We start from the raw sequence: 25,738 nt of genomic DNA on the forward strand, positions 1-25,738 counted from the left end.
TTAATAGAATAATCACAATGCTGAAAGTAAGCCATAAATTAAACACATTCAAAAAGCAGCACCATTCACATCCAAAAGGTCTAGCTGTCTGACTGGGAGCAGTGCCCAGTAAAGTAGCACTAACATACACACCCTGAATCCTGTCCTGGCTTGGCCTCCGAGCTCTGCATCCAGAACTACTACAATGCACTCTCTACAATGTCTCATTTCCAAAAAAATACTAGACATGCTAAGAAATAGGAAAGCATGATGGAGACACTGGGAAAAAAGCAGGCAACAGAAACTGACTGTGAGAGTGACCAGATGACAGATTTAATAAAAGACTTCAAAGTAACCATTATAAATACATTAAAAAAGCAAAAGGAAACAATGAATAAAGAATTAAGTAAGGTATGATGGCAATATCGCATAAAATAGACAATATCAATAAAAAGATAGAAATGATAAAAAAGGACCAAGTAGATATTTTGGATTGGAAACATACAACAACTAAAAAGAAAAATTCACTAGAGGGACTCAACAGTAGATATGAACTGACAGGAGAAAGAACTGGCAAACTTAGAGAGAAACAGAGAATATGCAATTCAAAGGAGAGAAAAAAGATAAAGAAACATGGACAGAGCCTCAGAGAAATGTGGGACACCATTAAGTGTATCAACATACATGGAATCGGAATACCAGAAGGAAAGGGATAAATGAATAGAAAACATATTCAAAGAAGTAATCACTGACAACTTTCCAAATTGATTGAAAAAACATTAGTCAACACATTGAAGCTGTATAATTCCAAGTAGGATTAAAATAAAAATTCCCCAAAGTCACATCATCATAAAAACAAAACCAACCCTATTGTCATTTAGTCAATTCAGACTCATAGTGACCCCAGGGAACAGAGGAGAATTGCCCCATAGAGTTTCCAAGGCGGGCCTGGTGGATCTGAACTGCTGATTTTGGTTAGCAGCTATAGCATTAACCACTACGCCCCCAGGGTTTCTATCATAAAATACTAACAAACACCAGGAGAAAATTCTTAAAGCGGTAAGAGAAAAACAAATGTGACCTACAAGGGAAGCCCAATAAGATTGACGGTCTGCTTCTTATCAGAAACAATGGAAGCCAGAAGGTAACAGGTTAATATATTCAAGGTGCTCAAAGAAAATAGTTGTCAATCAAGAATCCTATACCTAGCAGCTGAGGCTGCTTATGTACAACCAAGTACCTCAAGGAATTTGGTTCCCTGATTTGGAGGCTCAGGGTTACGGTTTCATGGGACATTCTAGTTAACTGGCCTAATAACATGTTCAGTGCTTCTGTTCTACCTCTTAATTCGTTGCATAGTGCCCAGGATCTTAAAAGCTTGCAAGGAACCATCCAAGGCACAACAACTGGTCTCTATTTGCCTGAAGCAAAACAGAGGAAGGGGCATAGGTTAGGAACAGGAGGAGGAAATGGAATGTGTGGCTAACTGCCTCCATGATCAAATGCCTCTTTTGCAATGAAATCTGAAGAATTCCATGGTACCATTACTGAACATTTTGATCAAAGATTCTTATAGATGAATCCTGATCAAAACAGGAAAAATACAGAACAGAATTTCAAATGTTCATGGACGCCAGACTTTCTGGAGCCATGAGGCTTGATGAATGCCCGAAACTACTGCCCTGAGATGACCTTTAAAGCTTAAACCAAAAATATGCCCTGAAGTCTTCTTAAAAACAAACAATTGTCTAGCTTAATAGCAAAAAATGTCTGCTTTGAGCATTATGCTCTTTTAAGAACTACCTATATGGAATCAAATTGACAAGAGCTACTCAAAAGATTAGATAAGAAGCTTAAGGGGCAGTTCACTGACGCTAATTGAGGAGGAACGACCCAGAGAAGGAGGGTGACAATGGCCACAACTCAAAGGGTGAAATCAGTGTCACTGAATTGTCCATGCAGGAGCTGTGGAATTGGTGTAGGATTTACTGTGTACAGTCTCAACAACAACAAAAGAAAAAGAAAAAAATGGAATTCTGGATACAACAAAGCTATCTTTCAAAGATGAAGTTGAAATACAGACATTCCTAGAAAACCAAAAAGTGAGAAAATTTGTTGCTAGTGGTTCTGCTTTACAAGAAATATTAAAGGAAGTTCTTCAGGCTGAAAGCAAGTAAGTCCAACAATAACTTGAATCTGCAAACACTAAAAAAATAGTAAAAATAATTACGTAATTATAAAATACAGTCTAAAATGCATGTTCTAGTAACTGATTTAAAACGCAATTATATACAACAAAATGCATATAAACGTCATATATTTGCCAACCACAGCACGAAGAAGGGTGGGAGCAAAGCTGTATCAGGCTAAGGGAATGACTTGAGATGGTTCACTCCCAGCCGCAGGAACAAATGAATCAAAAATGATAAACTGAAAGTCCAACATAACAAAAACCATAAATACATACTTGGGTTTCCTTCTCTCAGCTTCTGTTAAAGACAGATGCATACATAAAATAATAATTATAACAATGCATTGTTGATAACATGTATAACAATACCACAAGACACAAAACTTCTACAACTTAACAATAAAAAGACAACCCAATCAAAACATGACCAAAGGGCTCAGACAGTTTATGAAAAAAGATATTTAAACGGCCAAGAGCACGTGAAAAGATGTTCAATATCACATATAACCACTAGGGAGCTGCAAATTGAAACCACAATGAAGACATCACTTCATCCACATTAGAATAGCAAAGACTGAAACAAAACAAGGAAAAAAATGGAAAATAACAAGCGTTCGCATGGTTGTAGAGAAACTCAAACCCTCATCCATCGCTAGTGAGAATGTACAATAGTGTAGCCACTGTGGAATAGTTTGGCAGTTCCTCAAAAAGTTGAACAAAGGCAAAGGACCACTTATTTTATGATTCCATTCATATGAAATGTCCGGAATTGGCAAATCTACAGAGACAGAAAGATTAGTGGTTGCCCAGGGCTGCAGGGGATGTTATGGGTTGGCAAGTAATGATTAAGGGGTATGGGTCTTCTTTCTGGGATAATGAAAATGTTCTCAAATTGATTACGATGATGGATGCACAATTCTGTAGATGTACTAAAAGCCACTGAACTGCACACTACAAATGGGTAAATTGTATGATATACGAACTGTATCTCAAAAAAGCTGCTTAAAAAAAAAAAAAGTTGAACAAAGAACTACCACATGACCCAGCAATCCCAATTCTAGGTACATACCCAGAAGCGAAGGCCGACCACAAACAGAAACCTGTACAGCAACGTTCATTGCAGCAGTTTTCACAATAGCCAAAAGGTGGTAACAACCGAAACGTCCATCAACAGGTGACTGGATAAACAAAATGAGGTTTATACACACAATGGAATATTAGGCAGCTGTAAAGAGAAACTAAGTTCTGATACACGCCACAGCATGGATGAACCTTAAAAATATGACTCTGAGCAAAATAAGTCAGTCACAAAAGGATAAATACTGTATGATCTCATTTACATGAAATAAACACATACAGAGACCAAAGGTTATTACTGGTTACCAAGGGTGGGAGAAAGGGGGAAAGAGGAGTTTTTGTTTGGGGGAGCATGGAGTTTATGTTAATGGAGGTAGAATATTTTGGAAAAGGACAGCAATAATGATGGCACAACACAAAAAAATATAATCGATGTCACTGAGCTGTAAACGTTGAAGTGGTTGTACTGGTGAATCTTTTGGTGTGTATATTTTTACCACGATAAAAAAATAATAATAACCTGAGGAAAGTGCAATAATCAAGGCAGTATCATACTGTCATAAGGACAGACATACGGATCAATGGAATTAAGTTGACAGTTCAGAAATAAACTCTTACATTTATAGTCAACTGATTTTTGACAAGGGTGCCAAGACAATTCAATGGGGGAAAGAACAACCTTTTCAACAAATGGTGCTGGGACAATTGGATATCCACATGCAAAAGAATGAAGCCGGACCACTAGCTCACACTTCATAAAGTTTAACTGAAAATGGACCAGAGATCTAAAAGTAAGACCCAGTACTATTAAAACTGTAAACGGAAAACAGAGGAGTCAATCTTTATGACCTTGGATCAGACAATGATTTTTTGGATATGACACCAAAAGCATTAGCCACAAAAGTACGTAAGTGGGACTTGACCAAAATGAAAAACTTTGGTGCTACAAAGAAACTATCAAGAAAATGGTAAGATGACCCACAGAATGAGAGAATATTTGCAAATCACATCCAAACTGAGACCAGTATCCAGACTACATAAAGAAATCTTACATCTCAAAAGTGAAAAGACAACCGAATTTAAAGATGGAGTAAGGATCTGAATAGACATTTCTCCAAAGAAGATTCTCCAAAGACCAACAAACAGCCAATAAAGACATGAAAAGATACTCAACATTATTAGCCATCAGGGAAATGCAAATCAAAATCACAATGAGATATCACATTACACCCACTGGGATGGCTGTAATCAAAACAAGACAATAAAAAGTGCTGGGGAGCACGTGGAGAAACTGTAACTCTGCTGCACTGCTGGTGGGGACGTGAAATGGTACAGCCCACTCTGGAGAAGTCTGGCAGTTTCTCAAAAGGTTAAACTTAAAATTACCACATGACCCAGCAATTCCACTTTTAGGTATATACTCAAGAAAAACATATACCCACAGAAAAACTTGTACTCAAATGTTCACAGCAGCATATTCATAACAGCCAAAATGTGGAAACAACCCAAATGTCCATCAACTGATGAGTGGATAAACCAAATGAGGTCTTTATCCATACAACAGGCTGTTATTCAGCCATAAAGAGAAATGAAGTTCTGATACATGCTATGACATGAACGTGCTCGAAAACATTATGCTCAGTGAAATATTACATGATTTCATTAGTATGAAATGTCCAGAATAGGCAAATAAATACAGATAGGAAGTAGATTAGTGGTTGCCAAAGGCTGGTGGGAGGAGAGGAGAGAAGACTGGGGGAGAAATAGGGAGTGACTGCTAATGGCATCAGGTTTCTTTTTGGGGTGATGAAAATGTTCTGAAATTATATAATGGGGATGGTTGCACACTCCTATAAATATACTAAAAACCACTGAATTGTACACTGAAAGGAATGAAATTCATGGTATGTGAATCATTTTAACATGTGGGTATGGAGACAGATGAAATAAAATTGGATATGAGTTAGTAATTAACCATGCTTGGCCCAGTGGTTAAACACTCAGCTGCTAACTGAAAGGTCAGCAGTTCAAACCCACCAGCAGCTCCACAGGAGGAAGATGTGGCAGTCTGTTCTGTAAAGATTTACAGCCTTGGAAACCTCGCGGGGCAGTTCTACTCTGTCCAATAGATCACTCTGAGTCAGAATCGACTCGCTGGCAACAGGTTTGGTTTTTTTTTTTGGTATGATGGGCACATGGAGTTCACTATAGTCTCCCTTTGCTTTTGTATGTTTGAAATACGCAATTAAAAGTCGGGGGGGGGGGAAACGCCCTATGCCATTCCTGGATTTTTACTGAATAAATGAGTAATATCTAACAAAGTAAACGTCTGACACCAGGGAATTCATTAAGTTATGGTATAGTCACATAACCCACCCAGAGGTACCTCGGGGGGAAAGCCTGGCAATCTACTTCCAAAAAGTCATAGCCACTGAAAACCCCATAAGCAGTTCTACTGCAAAACACAGGGGATCATGATTTGGAATCAACAAGATGGCGGCCACTAGTTTGGTTTTTGGCTATAGTCACAGAGTGAAATATTTTGGCTAGAATTTTTTTTTTTAATTGTACTTTAAATGAAGGTTTACAGAACAAACTAGTTTCTCATTAAACAGTTAGTACACATATCCTTTTATGACATCGGTTAACAACCCCAGGACATGTCAAAACTCTCCCTTCTCAACCCTCAGGTCCCTATTACCAGCTTTCCTATCCCCTCCTGCCTTCTAGTCCTTGCCCCCGGGCTGTTGTGACCCTTTAACCTCATTTTGTTTTATGGGCCTGTCTAATCTCAGGCTGACGGGTAAACCTTGGGAGTACCTTCATTACGGAGCTAAAAGGGTGTCCAGGGGCCATACTCTTCACGGTTTCTCCAGTCCCTGTCAGACCAGTAAGTCTGGTCTTTCTTTGCTAGTTAGAATTTTGTTCTACATTTTTCTACAGCTCTGTCCAGGACGCTCTATTGTGATGCCTGTCAGAGCAGTCAACGGTGGTTGCAGGGCACCATCTACTTGTACTGGACTCAGTCTGGCTGAGGTCGTGGCAGACGTGGTCCATTAGTCCCTTTGGACTAATCTTTCCCGTGTATCTTTAGTTCTCTTCATTCTCCCTGGCTCCTGAAGACGTAAGCAAAGTGGAGTATCTTAGGTGGCAGCTCACAGGCTTTTAAGAACCTAGATGCTAACTCACCAAAGTAGAACACAGAACATTTTCTTTATAAACCACATAGTGAAATACCTTGTAGCCACCAAAAATAACATTGTATAATTAAAGGGACTAATGAAGATCAAAGACCACAGCCTTCAGTATGGATTACACCTCAACATAAAGAAAACAAAAATCCTCACAACTGGACCAATGAGCAACATCATGATAAATGGAGAAAAGACTGAAGTTGTCAAGTATTTCATTTTACTTGGATCCACAATCGACAGCCATGGAAGCAGCAGTCAAGAAATCAAAAGATACAGTGCATTGGGCAAATCTGCTGCAAAGGACCTCTTCAAAATGTTGAAGAGCAAAGATGTCACCCTGAAGACTAAGGTGCGCCTGACCCAAGCCATCGTATTTTCAATCACATCATATGCATGCGAAAGCTGGACAATGAATACGGAAGACTGAAGAAGAGTTGACGCCTTTGAATTGTGGTGTTGGCGAAGAATATTGGACATATCATGGACTGCCAAAAAAACGAACAAATCTGTCTTGCAAGAAGTGCGGCCAGAATGCTCCTTAGAGGCAAGGATGGCGAGACTGCGTCTTACATACTTTGGACATGTTGTCAGGAGGGATCAGTCCCTGGAGAAGGACATCATGCTTGGCAGAGTACAGGGCCAGCGGAAAAGAGGAAGACCCTCAACAAGGTGGACTGACACAGTGGCTGCAACAATGAGATCAAGCATAACGACGACTGTAAGGATGGCGCAGGACCGGGCAGTGTTTCATTCTGTTGTGCACAGGGTCGCTATGTGTCGGAACCGACTCAACGGCACCCAACAACAACAACAACAATTAAAGGGATGCAAATTAAAACATAAAAAAAGTCATTTTACATCCACTAGACTAGCAAGGGTTACAAAAGTATTCAGTGGTAGTGAAGGTATAAAGGAAACAAACTCATATACCTGACGAACGGAAGTACAAATGAGCACAACCTATTAAGTGGGTAGTTTGGCACTGTCTGTCCATATTTCAAACATGTACACCATGTGACCCAGCAGCTCGAAGATTTACTCTAAATTAGACATATCCTGTAGACAAAGACAGTATATACAACCAAAACCCACTGCCATCAAGTTGATCCTAATTATAGTGACCCTACATGACACAGAAGAGCTGCCCCGTAGGGTTTCCAAGGAGTGGGTGGTGGATTCGAACCGCCAAGGTTTGGGTTAGCAACTAAAATCTTAACCCCTGCACTGCCAGGGCTTCAATACATGCAACATTGTTCTTAAGTAGTTTTTAATGGCAAAATCTGGAAAAAACCTAAATGTCCGTCAATAGGCAAACGGTTACGGTGCTTTAATATAATGGAATACTGGCTGCTATTAATAACAACACTAACATAGAAAAATTTTCGTAATATATGTTAAAAAAAACAAGTCAGAAATATACATGTAATTTGATTCAATTTACACTTTTTAACCTAATATGTTTACTTACATAAACACAGGGAAAAAACTCTCTGAATAAATAACACAACTGTTCCTCATGTATTAGGACAGAAGAAGATGGAAATTTTCAGCTTCACGTAATTCCATACTATTTACTTCGAACAGACAGATTACTTTCAAAGTCTGATATTGTGTAAGCAGCACCTGTCATTACCTACTGTATTGCCAAAGGCTGAGTCAAGAGCAAGGAAGGGGTAAAAATAGTTAAGTGCTGGGCGGCTAACTGAAACGTCGGTGGTTCAAACCCACCAGGTGCTCCTCAGGAGGAAAAACCTAGTGATCTGCTTCTGTAAAGATTACAGGCTTGCAAACCCTATGGAGCAGTTCTACTCCATCCTATAGGGTTGCTATGAGTCGGAATCAACTCGACAGCACACAACAACCGTGTCTCACGCCCCACGCATGTTCTTATTCTGCATCTTCCTGTGTGTTACCAACAAATCCCCTTTACCTATTTATTAATGTCTTACTCCACAACCGCAACTTTTGGCTTTCTGACAAAAACAGAAGTCAGTCTCTACTCCCTCAATGAGGGATTTTGTGTCTTTACCCACAAATTCTGTATGTGTGGTATCTAGAGCAAATCATTTCGACTTAGCTGCATGTGCTCACTACTGTCAGACTAATTTATGAAATCTACCATTAGCCACCACTCATCTGTCAGTTTCTCACACTATGGTGGCTTGTGTGTTGCTGTGATGCTGAAATCTATGCCACCAATACTTCAAATACCAGCAGGGTCACCCATGGTGGACAGACTGCAGCAGAGCTTCCAGACTAAGACAGACTAGGAAGAAGGACCTGATGATCTACTTCTAAAAAAAATTAGCCGGAGAAAACCTTACAGATAGCAGCTAAAGATTGTCTGATATAGTGCTGGAAGATGAGCCCCTCAGATTGGAAGGCACTCAAAATACAACTGGGCAAGCACTGCCTCCTCAAAGTGGAGTCCACCTTAATGACATGGATAGAGTAAAAAATTCAGGACGTTCATTTGCTGATGTGGAATGACTCAAAATGAGAAGAAACAGCTGCAAACATTCATTAATAACTGGAACGTGGAATGTGAATCAAGGAAAACTGGAAGTTGTCAAAAATGAAACAGAATGCCTAAAGTCAGATATCCTAGGCATCAGTGAGCTGAAATAGACTGGTATTGGCCATACTGAATCGGACAATCGGATGGTCTACTATGCCAGGAATGACAAATTCAAATGGAATGGCATCTCGTTCATTGTCAAAAAGAACATTTCCAGATCTATCCTGAAGTACAACACTGTCGGTGACAGGATAATATCTATCCGACTACAAGGAAGACCAGTTAACATAAATATTCAAATTTACCCACCAACCACTAATGTCAAAGATAAAAAAATGAAGATTCTTACCAACTTCTGCAGTCTGAAATTGATCAAACATGCAATCAAGATGCACTGATAATTACTGGTGATTGGAATGTGAAAGTTGGAAACAAAGAAGGATCAGTAGTTGGAAAATATGGTCTTGGTGACAGAAATGATGCTAGAGATTGCATGGCAGCATTTTGCAAGACCAACGACCTCTTCATTGCAAATACCTTTTTTAGACACCATAAACAATGACTATGCACGTGGACCTCAGCAGATGGAATACACAAGAATCAAATCGACTACATCTGTGGAAACGGACGGTGGAAAATCATAATATCATCAGTCAGAAAAAGGCCAGGGCCAAACAGGGAGGGAGACCATCAATTGCTCATAAGGAAGTTCAAGCTGAAGCTGAAGAAAATGAAAAAAAGTCCATGAGAGCCAAAGTACAACCCTGAGTATATCCCACCCGAATTGAGACTATCTCAAGAATACATATGATGCACTGAACGCTAATGACCAAACACCAGACGAGCTGCAAGATTACATCAAGGACATCATACATGAAAAAGCAAAAGGTCATTAAAAAGACAAGAAAGAAAGGACCAAAATGGATGTCAGAAGAGACTCTGCAACTTGTTCTTGAATGTCAAGTAGCTAAAGCAAATAGAAGAAATTATGAAGTAAAAGAGCTGAACAGAAGATTTCAAACAGCAACTTGAGAAGACAAAGTAAAGTATTATAATGACATGTGCAAAGACCTGCAGTTAGAAAACCAAATGGGAAAACACGTTCGGCATTTCTCAAGCCGAAAGAACTGAAGAAAAAATTCAAGTCTCGAGTTGCGATACCGAAGGATTCTATGGGCAAAATATTAAATGACACAGGAAGCATCAAAAGAAGATGAAAGGAACGCAACTGGTTGACATTCGACCATTTCGGGAAGCAGCATGTGATCAAGAACCAATGGTACTGAAGAGACAAGTCCAAGCTGCACTAAAGACACTTGTGAAAAACAAGGAACCAGGCGCTGATGGAATACCAATGCAGGTATTTCAACAAATGGATGCAACACTGGAAGCACTCACTCGTCCGTGCCAAGGAATTCCGAAGACAGCTACCCGGCCAACCGACTGCAATAGATCCGTATTTGTGCCCATTCCAAAGAAAGGTGATCCAACAGAATGTGGAAATTATTGAACAATATCATTAATATCACACAAAACTAAAATTTTGCTGAATATCATTGAAAAATGGTTACAGCAGTACATCAACAGAGAACTACCGAAAACTGAAGCCAGATTCAGGAGACAACATGGAACAAGGGATATCACTGCTGATGCTGAATGGGTCCTGGCTGAATGCAGAGAATACCAGAAAGATGTTTACCTCTGCTTTAAAGATAATGTGGATCATGACAAATTATGGAGAACATTGTGAAGGGTGGGAATACAAGAACACTTAATCATGCTCAGGAAGCTGTATACAGACCAAGATGCGGTCACTGCTCAGACAGAACATGGGGATACCGTGTGGTTTAAAATCAGGAAAGGTGTGCATCAAGATTGTGTCCTTTCACCATACTTATTTAATCTGCGTGCTGAGCAAATAATCTAAGATGCTGGACTATATGAAAAAGAACGTGGCATCAGGATTGGAGGAAGATTCATTAAAACAACCTGCAACACGCAAATGACACAACCTCACTTGCTGAAAGCGGAGAGGATTTAAAGCACTTACTGAGGACGATCAAAGACTACAACCTTTGATGTGAATTACACCTCAACATAAAGTGAAAATCTTCACAACTGGACCAACAAGCAACATCATGATAAACAGAGAAAAGATAGAAGTTGCAAGGATTTTATTTTACTCAGACCCACAATGAACGCCAACGTAAGCAGCCTTCAAAAAATCAAACAGAAGATTTCAAAGGCAGCTCGAGAAAACAAAGTATTGCATTGGGCAAATCTGCTGTAAAAGGCTTCTTTAAAGTGTTAAAAAGCAAAGATGTCACTTTGAGCACTACAGTGAGGCTGACCCAAGCCACGGCATTTTTAACTGCCTCAAAAGCACACGAAAGCTGGACAATGAATTAAGAAAACCAAAGAACTGATGCCTCTGAATTATGGTGTTGGCAAAGAATACTGAATATACCACGGCCTGTGTCTTAGTCATCCAGTGCTGCTATAACAGCACAATTCAATCCATGACAGACTTCCAGAAGAACGAACGAAATCTGTCTTGGAAAACATACAGGCAGAAAGCTCCTCAGAAGTGAGGATGGCGAGACTTGGTCTCACATACTTTGGACACGGTATCAGGAGGGACCAGTCCCTGGACAAGGACAACATGCTTGGTAAAGTAGAGGGTGAGCGAAAAAGAGGAAGGCCCTTGACAAGATGGACTGACACAATGGCCGCAACAATGGGCTCAAACCGCACGACCGGGCAGTGTTTCATTCTGTTGTACGCAGGGTCACTATGAATCGGAACCGGCTTGATGCCACCCAAGAACCACCACCATCAGCCAGGATATGTACGCAAAAATAATTTTTTATCTATTAGAATGTGAACAGAAAGGCAATATCCCAACAAAATGAACTGAAGAAAACAAAATTATTTCATTACTAACAACACCCAAAGTTTATTTCTTCCCTAAGTATCTGAATTTATCAATTTCATGATCTAACCAGCCCTGTTGTTCAGTAGAATTTTCTGCAATGACGAAAATATCCTATATCTGCACTGTCCAATATAGTAGCCGTTAGCCTCATGTGGCTACCAAGCACTTGAAATATGGCTAGGAGACTAAAGAACTAGATTTTTAATTTTATTTTATCTTAATTAAACATAAGTTTTTATAGCAACATGTGGCTTAGTGGCTACCATGCTGGGCAGCACAGGGTCTAACATACACATCTTTTTCTTGCTAAGCCAACAACGACTTAATATCTATAAAGAGTACTCAAAATTTTTATGTCTTTCAATTTTACCCTCAAAAAGTTATTTTAAAAAAGGAAGTTTTCTTCCCGTAATTTTAATATTTCCAGAAGTTTCTAAGTAACCACTCAAGAACCGGGCAGCCAAAAAGGCAGAAAAAGATATCCCAGAAACTATTCCTTCTTCATGCCACATTAGAAAGGGTATGAAAAGGATCTTTTTAGACTAAACCACACACACCATAAAGAATCCACCTTAACCAGTAGATAAGAAAAAGGGTTATGCAGTTCTGGCCCAGACACCAAGAGAGGGAGAAACAAATGTGAGGAGCTTGTGGATAAAGTAAAGATGAGACCTCAGACAATCTGCAACCCAGAAAGCCAGGGCACTAGTCCTCCAGAGTGCAGTGCTTAAACACAGAGGACTACTCTAGCACCTTCCAGACAACCCCAGTATAAACCCTGGCTCAGCCACTTATTGTGACCCCAGGGAGGTTACTTAACCACTCTGGTCCCCAATTTGCTTATTTGTAAAATGGAAAAGCCACAGGGTTTTTGTGAGAACCAAATAAGATAAAACGTAAAAGACACATATAAATTTGGTCAAAACAACAAATCATATATTTTAACGTCTAGAGTTTATTTCATGTCAATTATGCCTCATTCAAGTTTAAAAAAAAACAAGTCTGGCAAGGAGAAACCATTAAAAAGTGGTAACAATTTTAACTGTGCATTTAACAAATATTTATTGAATGAGCAGAATGAAAAAAGTCTCATCGTCAGGCAGCTTCAGAGGTTATGTCTAGGGCAGAGTTAAAATTTGTATTTTCATATCTTACTTGAAATTACAAGTAAAAATATACACAACATTCCAGTGGCATTCTTGATAGCTAAAACACGTTAAATAATATAATACAATTTCCTTCCATCACTGTTTCAAAATTAGGAAAAAAAACCAGGCAACTTCTATTGGTATTGTCAGCACACAATTACAAAACTTTTTATATCTTCATTTGTCACCATTCTGCTCATTCATCACCATGTGAGTTGGAATCGACTTGACGACAAGAGGTTTCATTTGGTTTTGGTGCCTCCACATGTCAGTGACTAGTTTCCGCCACTATTGCAACAGGCCTGGGTAGCAGATTTATACTACCAATGTTTTATATTTCATTGATCCAGTACTAAGCACTTGAAATATGGCTAGAGGACTAAAGGACTAGATTTTTTATTTTATCTTAATTAAATATAAGTTTTATAGCCATATTGATCCAGGCTTCCAGAATCAGACTAGTTCTATAGTCATAACTACATATATGTATACACATACACACACATATAGTTATACACAATTACATGCAGTTGTTAAGTTCAGTGGTAGAATTCTCACCGTCCACACAGGAGGCCCGGGTTCAATGCCCTGTCAATGCAGCTCATGGGCAGCCACTACCCATGTGTCAGTGGAGGCTTACATGCTGCAATCAACTAGTTTCAGCAGAGCTTCCAGAATAAGACAGACTAGGAAGAAAGGCCTGGCAATCTACTTCCCAAAAATAAGCCAATGAAAACCCTACGGTGTAACCGGTGTGACTGAACAATATATGCACAAACTGTTGAAGAGGAACCTGTTTTGCTATGTATACTTCCACCAAAAACATTAAAAAAAAAAAACCATGGAGCACAACAACCTGATCCTGTTGTGCATGGAGTCACCGTGAGTAGCAGCCAACTCAACAGCAGCAAACGACAACACAGTTACAGCTAATTTTCTTTGGTATACTAAGAATAGCACATGCTCCCAGACCTCCTTCAGGTAAAGTTATAGCAATAGCAATGTCCCCCCGGCCCCCATGTTCACTCGGCTGGCTTCTTTCTGTTATTTGGGTCTCAACAGTCACCTTCTCAAAGAGGCCTTCCCTGACCACTCCATCTAAAGTCTCTCTCCAACCAATACCACACCTCAATGTTTTAGTACTTAATACTGAGTACATCAAAACCAAAACCCATGGCCATCAAGTTGATTCTGACACACAGCGACCCTATAGGACAAAGCAGAACTGCCCTACTGACCTTCCAAGGAGCAGCTGGTACATTTACACTGCCAACCTTTTGGTTAATAGCCGAACTCTTAACCACTGTGCCACCAGGGCTCCCCATCTCCTCAACTATCTAATTTATTATGTGTTCACTTATTTACCATCTGTTGCTCACCACTGTGTACTCAGGACTTAAGAACAGAGCCTGGCACATAGTAAGTGCTCTAAATTACTGAATGAATGAAGGCCATAGCATTTGTTATATGAATCATGACAAGTAATGACTGTGTAGTTTCTCTTTGTAGTCAAGAAAAACCACCACTGTATAGAAGAAAATTAACTAAAAACTAGAAATCTAATTCCAGTTTTTTATGTTAACTCACTTTAGGCATTCCCCATAAAATAGGTGAAAGGAAATTGTGACTCTTTTTTTTTTATTATAGTTTACTGCAAGCTACTATTGGGAAATACGGAACAAGTCCTCAGTTAAGAAAGCTAACATGTATTGAACAGGCTACGTTCTACAGGAGCTAACAGAAAGAAAAACAAATGAAAATTAGTTTCATGACCGATTTGGGCTGGATCTTACAGGATATATATGAGGATCTCAGAAGGGACAGCAATGCTGGGAGAGCGGCCAAGGAGCAAAGGCTGAGCATCTCACCTCCACGGACAATGGCAGAGGAGACCATCTTGAACTAAATGGAGACCATGTTTTGAAGAGCGGATGGGAAATAGGACCAGAAAGGTAAAATGGAGACTTATCAGGGGTCTGCAAATGCCGGTGGACCAGTGGCTTGTTTTTATATGGCCTGGAGCTAAGAATAATTGTTACATTTTTAAAGAATTACCACAAAAGACTGTGGATGGTTACATAACATGAGGAATGTAATCAATGTCACTGAATTGTACACGCAGAAACTGCTGAACTGGTGTATGTTCTGCTATTATATTCTCAACAACAAATATATACATACATGCACAGCCATATATGAGACTATATGTGTCCTGCAAAGCCTAAAATGTTTACTATCTGGCCCGTTAGAGAAAAAATTTGCTAACTCCTGGGTTAGATCGTGGAAAGCCTTAAAGGTGAAGAGGACCTCAGCCTTGGGAACACATGATTTGAGCAGAGGGGTGAAACAACAAAAGGAGAGTTTAACTCTGATAGCAAAGGCTAGGTTAGACTAAACTGTTGGGGAAAAACTAATGTAGTACAGCAATTAAGAAAATAGAAAAAAAAGTATCATCTCCTGACATGCTTGCTTGGCCCACACAAACAACTGCAGCATACCTAGGATTTCCCTAAAGCCACACAAGAGACAAATTATTTCCTCAACTATTATATTCCTTCTTTTTGGAGGACTAATCAACTTCACGGTACCTAACAACAAACAACATGCTGTTGAAGCCACCTCTCACATGACTAACACAGGGTAAGAGTGGGGAAGTGAGTTCTTTTCGCTCTTATTTTCCTATAGAAATATCGTAAGTGGTGTTTAGGTTATTAGATCAAGCCACAAAAATCTCCTTAACCCACAATACGGCATACTACTTAGTGCAAATTAATTACAGGTTTCAACTGACTAAACCCCAAAAAACCCTATCTTGCTCAAATAGGAAGGTGTGGAAAACCATTTGTTTTCAATTTTTTTCATTAAAAAAAAAAAAAAAAAGAGAATTATAAACAAACTTCTGGATTCAAACCCATTTGTAAATTGAGAACTGCCAGGGTTAAGGGGCACAGGTAATCGAAACCATTTTATGGCTAACAGTAATGTAAAAAATGGCACCAACTATAAAAATGGCATGGCAGCAGCATCAGACCTCCTCGTCTAACTTCAAAAGGGAAAGAGAGAACCATTATCAGGATCAGCAGCCCAAGGCTGATTCCTATGAGACATATCTCCTCTCTCCAACCTTTTCACAGGTTCTGACACCAACCATCCCTCTCATGGTACTCTATACTTCTCTGCTGGGTTCAATAATTCATCACAATGGCCACACAAAACTCACAGACCATGCTCATTCTTCTGGGGTTTATTAGGGAAGTACAAGGTTACAGTTCAGGATCAGGAACCCAGGGCAGCTTCTCAGCCATGCCCACAGGCAGGCCGCTCTCTGGCCCTTAGCCTCTCAGCCTGAGGGGCTGGGCCCAGCCTCTGCCCTACTATGGCAAGTCTTACAAAGCTCTTTAGGTCATTAAAAAGTGCTCAGGAACACCCTACTCCACCACTAAGCCTCAGCTCTCTCATACCCTGGGTCAGCAAGCCTAGCTCCACCAGCAAGTGCCCAGAGGCACCCTATTCCACCAGGAAGCCTCCTGCCTGAAGAAGCCCAGCTCCCGCTGCATGGGTCAGCACATCTACTGTAACCACCCTGCTCCGTGAATCAGGAAGCCTTCTAAGTTGTCTTGCACTGGTCTCCTGATTCTGCTGCCGCCATTTTTCGGCCACTACTTCTCATTGTCTTGCACCATCTCCAGTGTTACAGCTCTGTCTCTTAAGTCCAGAGGTTCTCAGTACAGGAGCCTCAGGTCCAAAGGACACATCCATTCCCATCTCTTTTTCTTGGTGATGATTAAGCACCTTGCTCTGGGATTGGCTCTCTTTTTTAAGCCTAGTGGGATGGCAAAACTGACCAATCCTCTTGTTAGGGTTCCATGCACTTTCTTTGCACAGTCCCACCCCCACAAAGGTTCCATGCACTGTATCTGCCTTCTCAGCAGGCTCTCCAGGCTCCTCGGTGGGCCACAAGCACCGTATTTGTATAGTTGTACCCATTCTGTGGGAGTCACAGACTATCGCTCAAAGGGCCGTATTAATTAAGTCACTGCACTGCAAATAATGGCTCCATTGTTTTCTTCACTGATTTTTACCAGCTTCTGCTTTGTTGTGGATTTATACTATAGGCAGTGGAGCACGGTTATTAAAAGCAGTGAGTTTATGTTAATGGGGGAGGAACAAGTCAGAAAAAGAGGATGAGAATGGTTTACAACTCGAAGAATGTAATCAATATCACTGAACTGTACATGTAGAAACTGTTAAATTGGTGCGTGTTTTGCTGTGTATATTCTCAACAACAAAATAATTTTTTTTTTTTTTAAATCTGTGGAAAAAAACAAAAAAAAAAAAAGGAAAGGCTTTCAATTCTTGCAGGGTTAGAATCTCAGCTCCATCACTTTCTAGCTCTGACTCTGGGCAAGTTCCCTAATTTCTCTGAACCACCACTTCCTCATCTGTAAAATGGATATAGCACCACCAGCCTCACAGGCTGGGTTGTTGTAAGGATGAAAAGATATGTAAGTAATGCACCTGGCGCAATTCCTGAGCTCTAACAGGCACACAATAAATGGTAACTCTCATTATATAAATAGGAAGCTCTCCATAAACTGTTATCACATCACCGATATCTGAAGTTTTTTTCCCCCCACAAAAATAGCTATTTCTACTAGTTGGCTAAGAAATGCTAGTCTGAGTCCTAAAATGTTCTATATAATTAACAGGAGTTCTTATTTATTCCCTGATCTTTCAGACTGGGTTAAAAAATGTGCAGACTTCCTGTAACATTTCTAGACTATGAATAACTAATTCCCTACTGTCACAAATGCAAATTCCTCATTTTCTTCTCTACTTTTCATCCACAGAAGTCTGTTCATGTACTTTCCTTCACCCAGAGATGCTAGAGTCTCAAGTTCCTGGTCAATTAAAGTAAGAAACCAATTGTAATGTCCCTTATTCCCATCACCAGTTTCCTCTTTCTATTCTCACTCGCACAAACCTTTTCAGAGATCCTAAATATAACAGTACTCATTCCAACACTGCCACTTTCTAGCTGGGTAAATCTGAGCAGGTCCCTTAACCTTTCTGGGCCTTAAATTCCTCATGAGTAAAATGGGGACAGGAAACAGATAACCTAATAAGGCTGTGTGGCAATCAAATAAAATTATATATATATATATATAATATATATACATATATGCACTAGCAGAATAAAAAGCTCAAGGTGTGTCCACTCAGGAACTGTTGCCCTCCCTTTCAGTTATGATTCTAATCAGCTTTCACAAGCTTAGACCAGAAGGCTGCTCAAACACACCAATTTCTGGGGCTACCAATGGCTATCCCCAAAGCATTAAAAGGAACGAAACCCTTAGCAACACACCATACTACTCCACAAGAGGGTCTATCTTCCGATGAAAGCTTCACCTAAAACACCTTTTCCTAGATTTTATAAGGTAAAAGTGGTATTAACATCACAAACACCTCAACATCATGAGGTTAGATGACAACTTTTCCTTAGCGGGGCAAACTCATCTACTTAATAATGAAACCAATGTTCATTAGGTCAATAAATAATTGATGACTTTCTAAGTACACAAAGTTGTACAAGGCACCTGTCCCTGCCCTCAAGATGCTTAAAGTCTAGAAGGAAGGCAATACAAACACAGAAGCTTCTTCACTTCCAAGCAAGTCCAAGCTCAAGTAGTTTCTTTTGTCACAAAAGATGATATACGAATGGTTAATAGCCTCAAGAATAGATGCTCAACTTCATTAAGTATCGGGTAAATGCAAATTAAAACTATGATGAGATATCACTACAATGACTAAAATTAAAGATCAGCAAACCAAGTGTTGGCAAGAATGTGGATGAGAAATCTCATATGCTGCCGATGGGAATACAAAATAGGACAACCACTTTAGCAAACGGTTTGGCAATAACTTTTAAAATTAAATGAACACTTGCCAGATAAGCTAGCAACCTCAATTCTATGTATTTAACTAAGAGAAACGCAATTGTATGTCCACACAAAACTTGTACACAAATGTTCATAGCAGCTTTGTTCATAGCAGCTTTATTCCTGACAGCCAAAAACTGCTAACAACTCGAATGTTCATTGCTTGATGAACTGTAGTACGTGCATGTAGTAATCGAATAAAAAGGAAGAAATGACTGTTAAAGGCAATAGCATGGATGAATGAATTATGCTGCACGAAAGGTCACAAAAAGCTATATGACACTGGACGAAAGACAAAACCATGAAAACAGTAAAAAGACCAAAGATTGCCAGGGGTAAGGGGAGGGACTGAATGAGAACACACACAAGGAAACCTCACAAGGTGATACCTTGATTGTGGTGGAAGCTACACGACTACATACGTTTGTTAAAACTCAATAACTATACACTAAATTATATAAATTATACCTCAATAAACCTAACTAAAATATAATATACCACAATAAGGAATAACTGTCTAGCAATGTGAACTGAATCACAGTGCAGTTAGCCATGGGGGGGGGGAAAAACCTGCATCTGTCTATCCATTTGTTCCTAAGTCCAAAATGGACAGGAGGCGGTTTTGAAGCTTGCATACCCCTGATGGGTTTCTACCTTGCCAAAGTTAAGTGTCTGCCCTACCCAACTTTAAAAGCAGCATACTCTTCTTTCCTTGGTGATGACCGTACTATTGGACATCTTTTCTCAAAAGATAACCTTCTCTTAACTATCTCAAGTGTCACTGGAGAGTCTGCAGGCCCCGGATCCAGTGGACTGTGGACCTGCAGCACTAATTTTAAGTCTTGACAGAAGTTCCAGCAGTAGCACTTTAACTACAGTTACCCTTCTCCCAAATTAATCTTTAAGTGCAAACTTCCAAGTTTCTGCATTTCAGCCATCAATTCTCTTTATCTTTTGCTGATTTATAATTGACTGAATAAACACGGTACCTTTGCTCGCTGTCCTTCAGAATCTGTCCCATCCCAAGCCATCATTTTCCTACCGCTTTCAATTATTTAAAGACCTTTCATTTTTACTATAATTGACTGCTTTTTTCTGATGAGCATTGTCAATACTCACTGCTGCTGCACTTGTTCAATATGACAACTTTAATAACAACAAACTAAGCCCAAGCACAGTGAACACACAGAGATTTTTAAAAATGAAACAGATAGCTGACTGTAACCATAATCATCTCCCTCCCCACCAAGAAAAAAAAAAAAAAAAGGGCAGCTTGGTGGCTGGTAGAGTTGGCCTGCTTTTGTTCTGGGGTGCAGCTTTGCTTGCTCCTATCTCAGAGCTCATCCTAAGATGAGTTTGTAAGAGGTGCAGCTGTGCACTGCAACACAAGGCACTGGGCATTGAATACCACAGGGAGCCACGTTTTCCCAGGACAAATACAGTGAGACACTATGCAACACAGGATCTGGGCTAAACCTTGAAGGTAAGACCTACGTTTACGAGGACAAGAAGACAAGACTGGCAGAAGTGTCTGTTTCCTGCTGGAGAATAAATATGGCGTCGTGCTCAGTCGGGGCGGGGGGGGGTGGCTTTGACCCAGCCAGTACTGAGAGCCACTCAAAGTTTCTGAGCAGAAAAGGAACATAATGAAAGAGGTTTTGGGGAGATCATTCTAGCTATGGAGTGTGTGTGCAGGGTAACTTAAAAATAGAAAGTTTCTGGACATGGAAAGACCAAAAGGGAGGCTGGCTATGCTACAGTCAGCAAATACCCTCAGGTACCCCTTCCTCACCCTCCAACTAAAGCTAAATGAAATCTCAGAATCCTGTACATAACACTCCATCAGTCAGAAGTGGCAAACAATGCAAAAGCTATCTGCCATCTAGGTTAAGGATCAGAGCAAGATAGTCACAGAGGAAAGGAAGGAAATGCCTAATAGCAATACTATGGAGGACCCGCACTTTGGCTTCAAGTTTCTAAGTTAAAAGGACTAAAGAGACACTCTACCACTTGAAACGTATGTGTGGGGGGCGGGAGGAGAGAGAACAGCAAAGCGAAGTGGAGCCTGTGGTAACTGGAACCCTCAGAAAATGATTTCTTCTGCATAGGGGCATCTTTTCTCGGATTACTGAATAAACATCAAATTTTGAAAAGTCTTAAGAAATATGTTAGAGCAGCAGACTAGAATCTAATGCCAGCTATGTAGCCAATGATGGGAGACTCTGGTAAATAATCTCTTTGGCGTTAGTTTCTTCACTTGTATACAGAATGGGTACTAAAGAAATCTGTGTAACTCTAAATCAAGAGCCTATTAGGGGCCAAGAATGGAATGTATCAAGCCTTCGGTATCGCGCTTTTTGAGGAAGGTATTCTTTTCCCCTTTTAATAGATACAGAAACTGAGATGGAGTAAGTGATTGAGTAACTTGCCCAACATCATTCATTCATTCGAATATCTAATTACCTACTAAGTGCCATGCGTGCTCGGTTCTCAGAGAGAAATATAGCAGTGAAAAAACAAAGCGCCTTCCCTCACCAAGCTTAAATTTTAGTTACTAAGTGGTGAACCATGATTCTAGCCTAGATTAAGGTTGCCAGATAAAATACAGGATGCCCAGTTAAATCTGAATTTCAGCTGAACAACAAATAATTTTGTTCCATGGGATGTATTTATATCAAAAAAAAGTAGTAATTGTTTATTAAGAGTTAAAATATAAGTGGATTTATTTTTATTTGTGAAATCTGGCAAACCCTAGCCTAGACGAAACTTCAAAGCCCTCTCTTAATCCAAAACTCTCCCTTAATCCCTTACTGCACCTCACTGCCTCTGAAGCACAGGCTTCTTGTCTACACTGAGGAAAAGTTACATTTTATACCGCAATGAAGTATGTATGTGTATGTATATATATACACACATTACTGAAACAAGCTGCTTCAAACAATGCTTCCCCTTAACAATGCAACGTATGCTAGTACTTTCCGTTCTTTTTCGTTTTTCTACAAATGGTTGTCATGACCCACTAAAGTGATTTCACAACGTACTAAAGGGTCATGACCTGCAGTTTACAAAAATACTTCTTTGAAAGATATGAAAAACAATATAACCTTGTCTTAGGAGGCACCATTATGAGCGCATCAATTAGCTATGCTGTGCTATAAAACAGTGATACCCCGGGGGCCTACTGAGGCATAGTGCTATAAAGTCACAGTCATAACCCCCAGGATGGCATTTTTTTTTTTTTTTTTTACCTCTTACACTTTTTTAATACTTCTCCCGTTTCTTAACTTTCTATCACAATATTATTGTTTCTTGTTGCTGTCCATATGTTTGCCTCTGAATGTTTTGCTTTCTAACTTGCTGGTCATCTGTCAAAAACAAGCTGGGCAGAATCTAAGGGAAGTAAATAAGCTCTGCAGAAGCCCTGAGGAGCTCTCTGTAATCTGCACAAGCTTCAGCACAAAGGCCTGAAGTCTTCCTCTCTCCCTGGTTTTCAAGTATGTTTCAGGGATGAAACTAGTTAACTTCTTTCCCTAAGATACAACTATTGGTCTCTTCCCAAAAGAAGAGTGAATCGGGAAGGAGAGTGAAGGAAACCAAAGACTCAAGGAAGCAATTAGTCCACAGGACTAATGGCTTACAGGAGCCACAGCCTCTTCTAACGTGAGACCAGAAGAACTAGATGGTACCCGGCTACCACTAACAACTGCTATGACCAGGACACAATAGAAGGTCCCAGTCAGAATGGGAGAAAAAGCAGAGCAAAACTTAAATTTATAAAAAAGACCAGACTTTCTGAACTGACAGAGACTAGAGGAACCCCTGAGACTACCATCCTAAGATATCCTTTTAAACCGGAACTGAAGCCACTCTCGGAGGTCACCTTTCAGGCTGGCTTATAAAATAAACAATAACACTTATGAGGAACATGCTCCTTTAAACAATTTAACTATACGAGACCAAATGGTCAACACTTACACAAAAGCAATGAGAAGGCAAGGAGGGGAGGGAAACTGGATAGATGGAAAAAGGGCAGGCCGGGTGGAAACTGGGAGAGTACTGACACAGTACGGGGATCGTAAGCAATGTCATGGAACAATCTGTATATGAATTGTTGAATGGGAATCTAATCTGCTGGGTAAACTTTCACCTGAAACACAATATTAAAAAAAAAAAAAAAATTTTTTTTTTTTTTTTTTTTAACTAAAACCAAAATCAAGATTAATTCTGACTTTGGCTTTACATCTCTTATCCCAAAGATCACAACTAAGCTAAGAATATTTTTTAAACGATTTATAAAAGCAACATGAAAAGTGGCAATCAAAAATATTTGACCAATGTCAACACTTAAAGATTCCCAAGGTAAGACTTTCAAGAGGATAACATCCTAAAGTTCTGATACACTTAATAAAAATAAGCTACATTCACTTATATTTACATACCACAAATTGGCGGACTTTACAAAAGATTCTGTTATAGAAAAATATTTTACCCAATTCCCAAAATGTAGTTAGCTTTTAGTAACGGCATGAAATTGACATTTTATAGCCCCTTGACTCAACTTCAAGGCTTAACTTATAAACAATTCATATAATTTTTTTAAATAAAGGATATAGAAAAACTTCTATATGAATATTCTATGTGAACACGATCATAAGTAATTATCAGCAAAAAAAAAAAAAAGTGAGGCTAAATCCAGACTGACAATACCAAATCTTTAAAAACCAAGGATTAAACGTTTAAATTAAGATTTCACACCACATATATAAAGAATTACCTATATTAAAGACAAAGGAACTTGATTTCCTATTTTAGCCACCCAAACTCAAGGTTACAAAAAGATATCCTGGATGGGTAAGGTCTACAACTGGGTATTCTTTAAAATACCCAGCATGACCTTGTTTACGTATGTTTATATAAAGAAAGACGTAATAAAAATTTCACAAAACACTGTTTTGGGCAAGTCTCCTAATCTCTCAAAGTTTAGATTTCTTTTTTTTTTTTTTTTAATGAGATTCCCTGTTACATCATTCAGCTTTAAAATTTTACAGTTTTAGGAAAAATATGTATTTAAGAAGATGACATATATTACTGATCTCAAAACAGTATGTACCACCTAGTTCCATTTTAACACATGTACGCTTTACATACATAAAAGAGCGTAGAAAGATGTACACTAAGCTTCTAATGGGTTATAGCTCAGTGCTAAAATTATGAGTGATTTTAAGGTTTTTTTTTTTTTTTTTTTGCTTTTCTGCACCAGCTTACTTTTCTACAATGAATACTTAATATGAGACAAAACTTTCAAATATAAATGAGGCAATATTTATATAAATACTTCCTCTATTAATTTCAAGCATAAATGTGTTCTGGTCACCGGTTCAAGTATATCTCACTTTTTTAATTTTTAAAATTTCTATTGTGGTAAAATAAAGTTGAATTATATCTCTTATACTATAAGCAGTTTAAGATCAAGGACCATACTCTGCACATCTGTATGCCCCAAGGCACCAAATATCTCACACACACACACACACGACAAAATCTCTTTAATGAATGAACTAACAAATGAATTGGCTTTTATATAAAAGTGGCTTACTGCAAATGTGCTTTGCTAGGCATAGATCTTAACGAAGAATACTAGGTTTGGTTTTTTGGTTTTTATGTTCTACACAAAATATGCATCTTCAAAAGCAGAACAAATTAGTTTTGAATAGAAACACACATTTAATGTACTTAAGTATTAAAGTATGTATTTTAAAATATACTTAAGGATATTAAAAGACACACTAAGATACAGGTCAACCTATTTTCAATCATAACTATAGCTAGTAAAGCTTATGGGTTCAAGAGTCTACATCACAAATTCTAGATTAGATGCTGCAACCTTTCAAAGGCTTGATACTAGCTTTATATTCACCAATGAGTAACTTTTCTAAGAAAAACATCCCTACTTTTGAAATCTAACTTCTAAGGAGACAAAAAGGCCTCAACAGAAAATGGTATTCTTTTAATGGGCTATATACTGTTGGAATTAACTGTTTTTAGCAAATTCCATTTACAATTCAGTAACACTCTTGCTAAAACGGACCACTGTAGCATCCTATTAAAACTTAAGTATGGTAACAGTCACAGATGACCCAGATACGTTTCAGAAAAATTATTTCACTTAAAAAGAAAGAGTGGCACATAGGCTTGCTAATAAATTCTACTTACATCTCCCACTGAAGTTAAAACAATCATTTGAAATAGTTCAGGCTCAGCTCTTTATCACTATCGAAACACTACTAGTAACTACCCAAAATAGAAATTACAATTCTAGGAAAAAACCTGCTAAAAACATAAAATCCTTATCAAGGTACAGAAACACACCTCGTGACGATGAAAAACAGTTCTAACACTGTTGTAGCTATTTAGGACAAAAAAAAAAAAATCAAATACTCCTTTAAGTTGAAAGATACGGCCATTAAATAGCTATGATATGAGTTACCATCCCCTGAGTAAAATTATTAACTGTCTCTCTAATGAGAAAACACAAGTTTACACTTAAACAAAAAAGAACACCAAACATGACTGATACCATGAATGTTTTCACTGGTTCAGAATGCAAAATATTCCAGCAATTACAGCCTTACTTTTTTATTTCACAAACCCAGATAAGCAACTCAATGTGGGTTTTCGTCTAACCTTTAAAAAGTGTATTTTCTTTAGGTACTTGCATTGAACATTAAACTAATTAGGTAAAATAAACAAGCCCAGT

The 25,738-nt window shown here is 38.9% G+C and overlaps 1 protein-coding gene across 12 annotated transcripts in view; it reads right to left on the reverse strand.

Moving 5' to 3' along the window:
• ATXN2 (ataxin 2) overlaps positions 1-25,738 on the reverse strand; it is a 119,680-nt gene that overhangs the window by 88,482 nt on the left and 5,460 nt on the right. Inside the window, exon 1 of one of the 12 annotated variants that reach the window (XM_049866801.1) lies at positions 3,240-24,123. The exons of the other annotated variants lie outside the window; for them this stretch is intronic. The gene's annotated coding sequence lies outside the window, so the exon portion shown is untranslated. Of the gene's footprint in view, positions 1-3,239; positions 24,124-25,738 lie in introns of those variants that run through there. 12 annotated transcript variants of the gene reach the window in all.

This window comes from Elephas maximus, chromosome 22, assembly GCF_024166365.1.
Source record: "Elephas maximus indicus isolate mEleMax1 chromosome 22, mEleMax1 primary haplotype, whole genome shotgun sequence".
NCBI lineage: Eukaryota > Metazoa > Chordata > Mammalia > Proboscidea > Elephantidae > Elephas > Elephas maximus.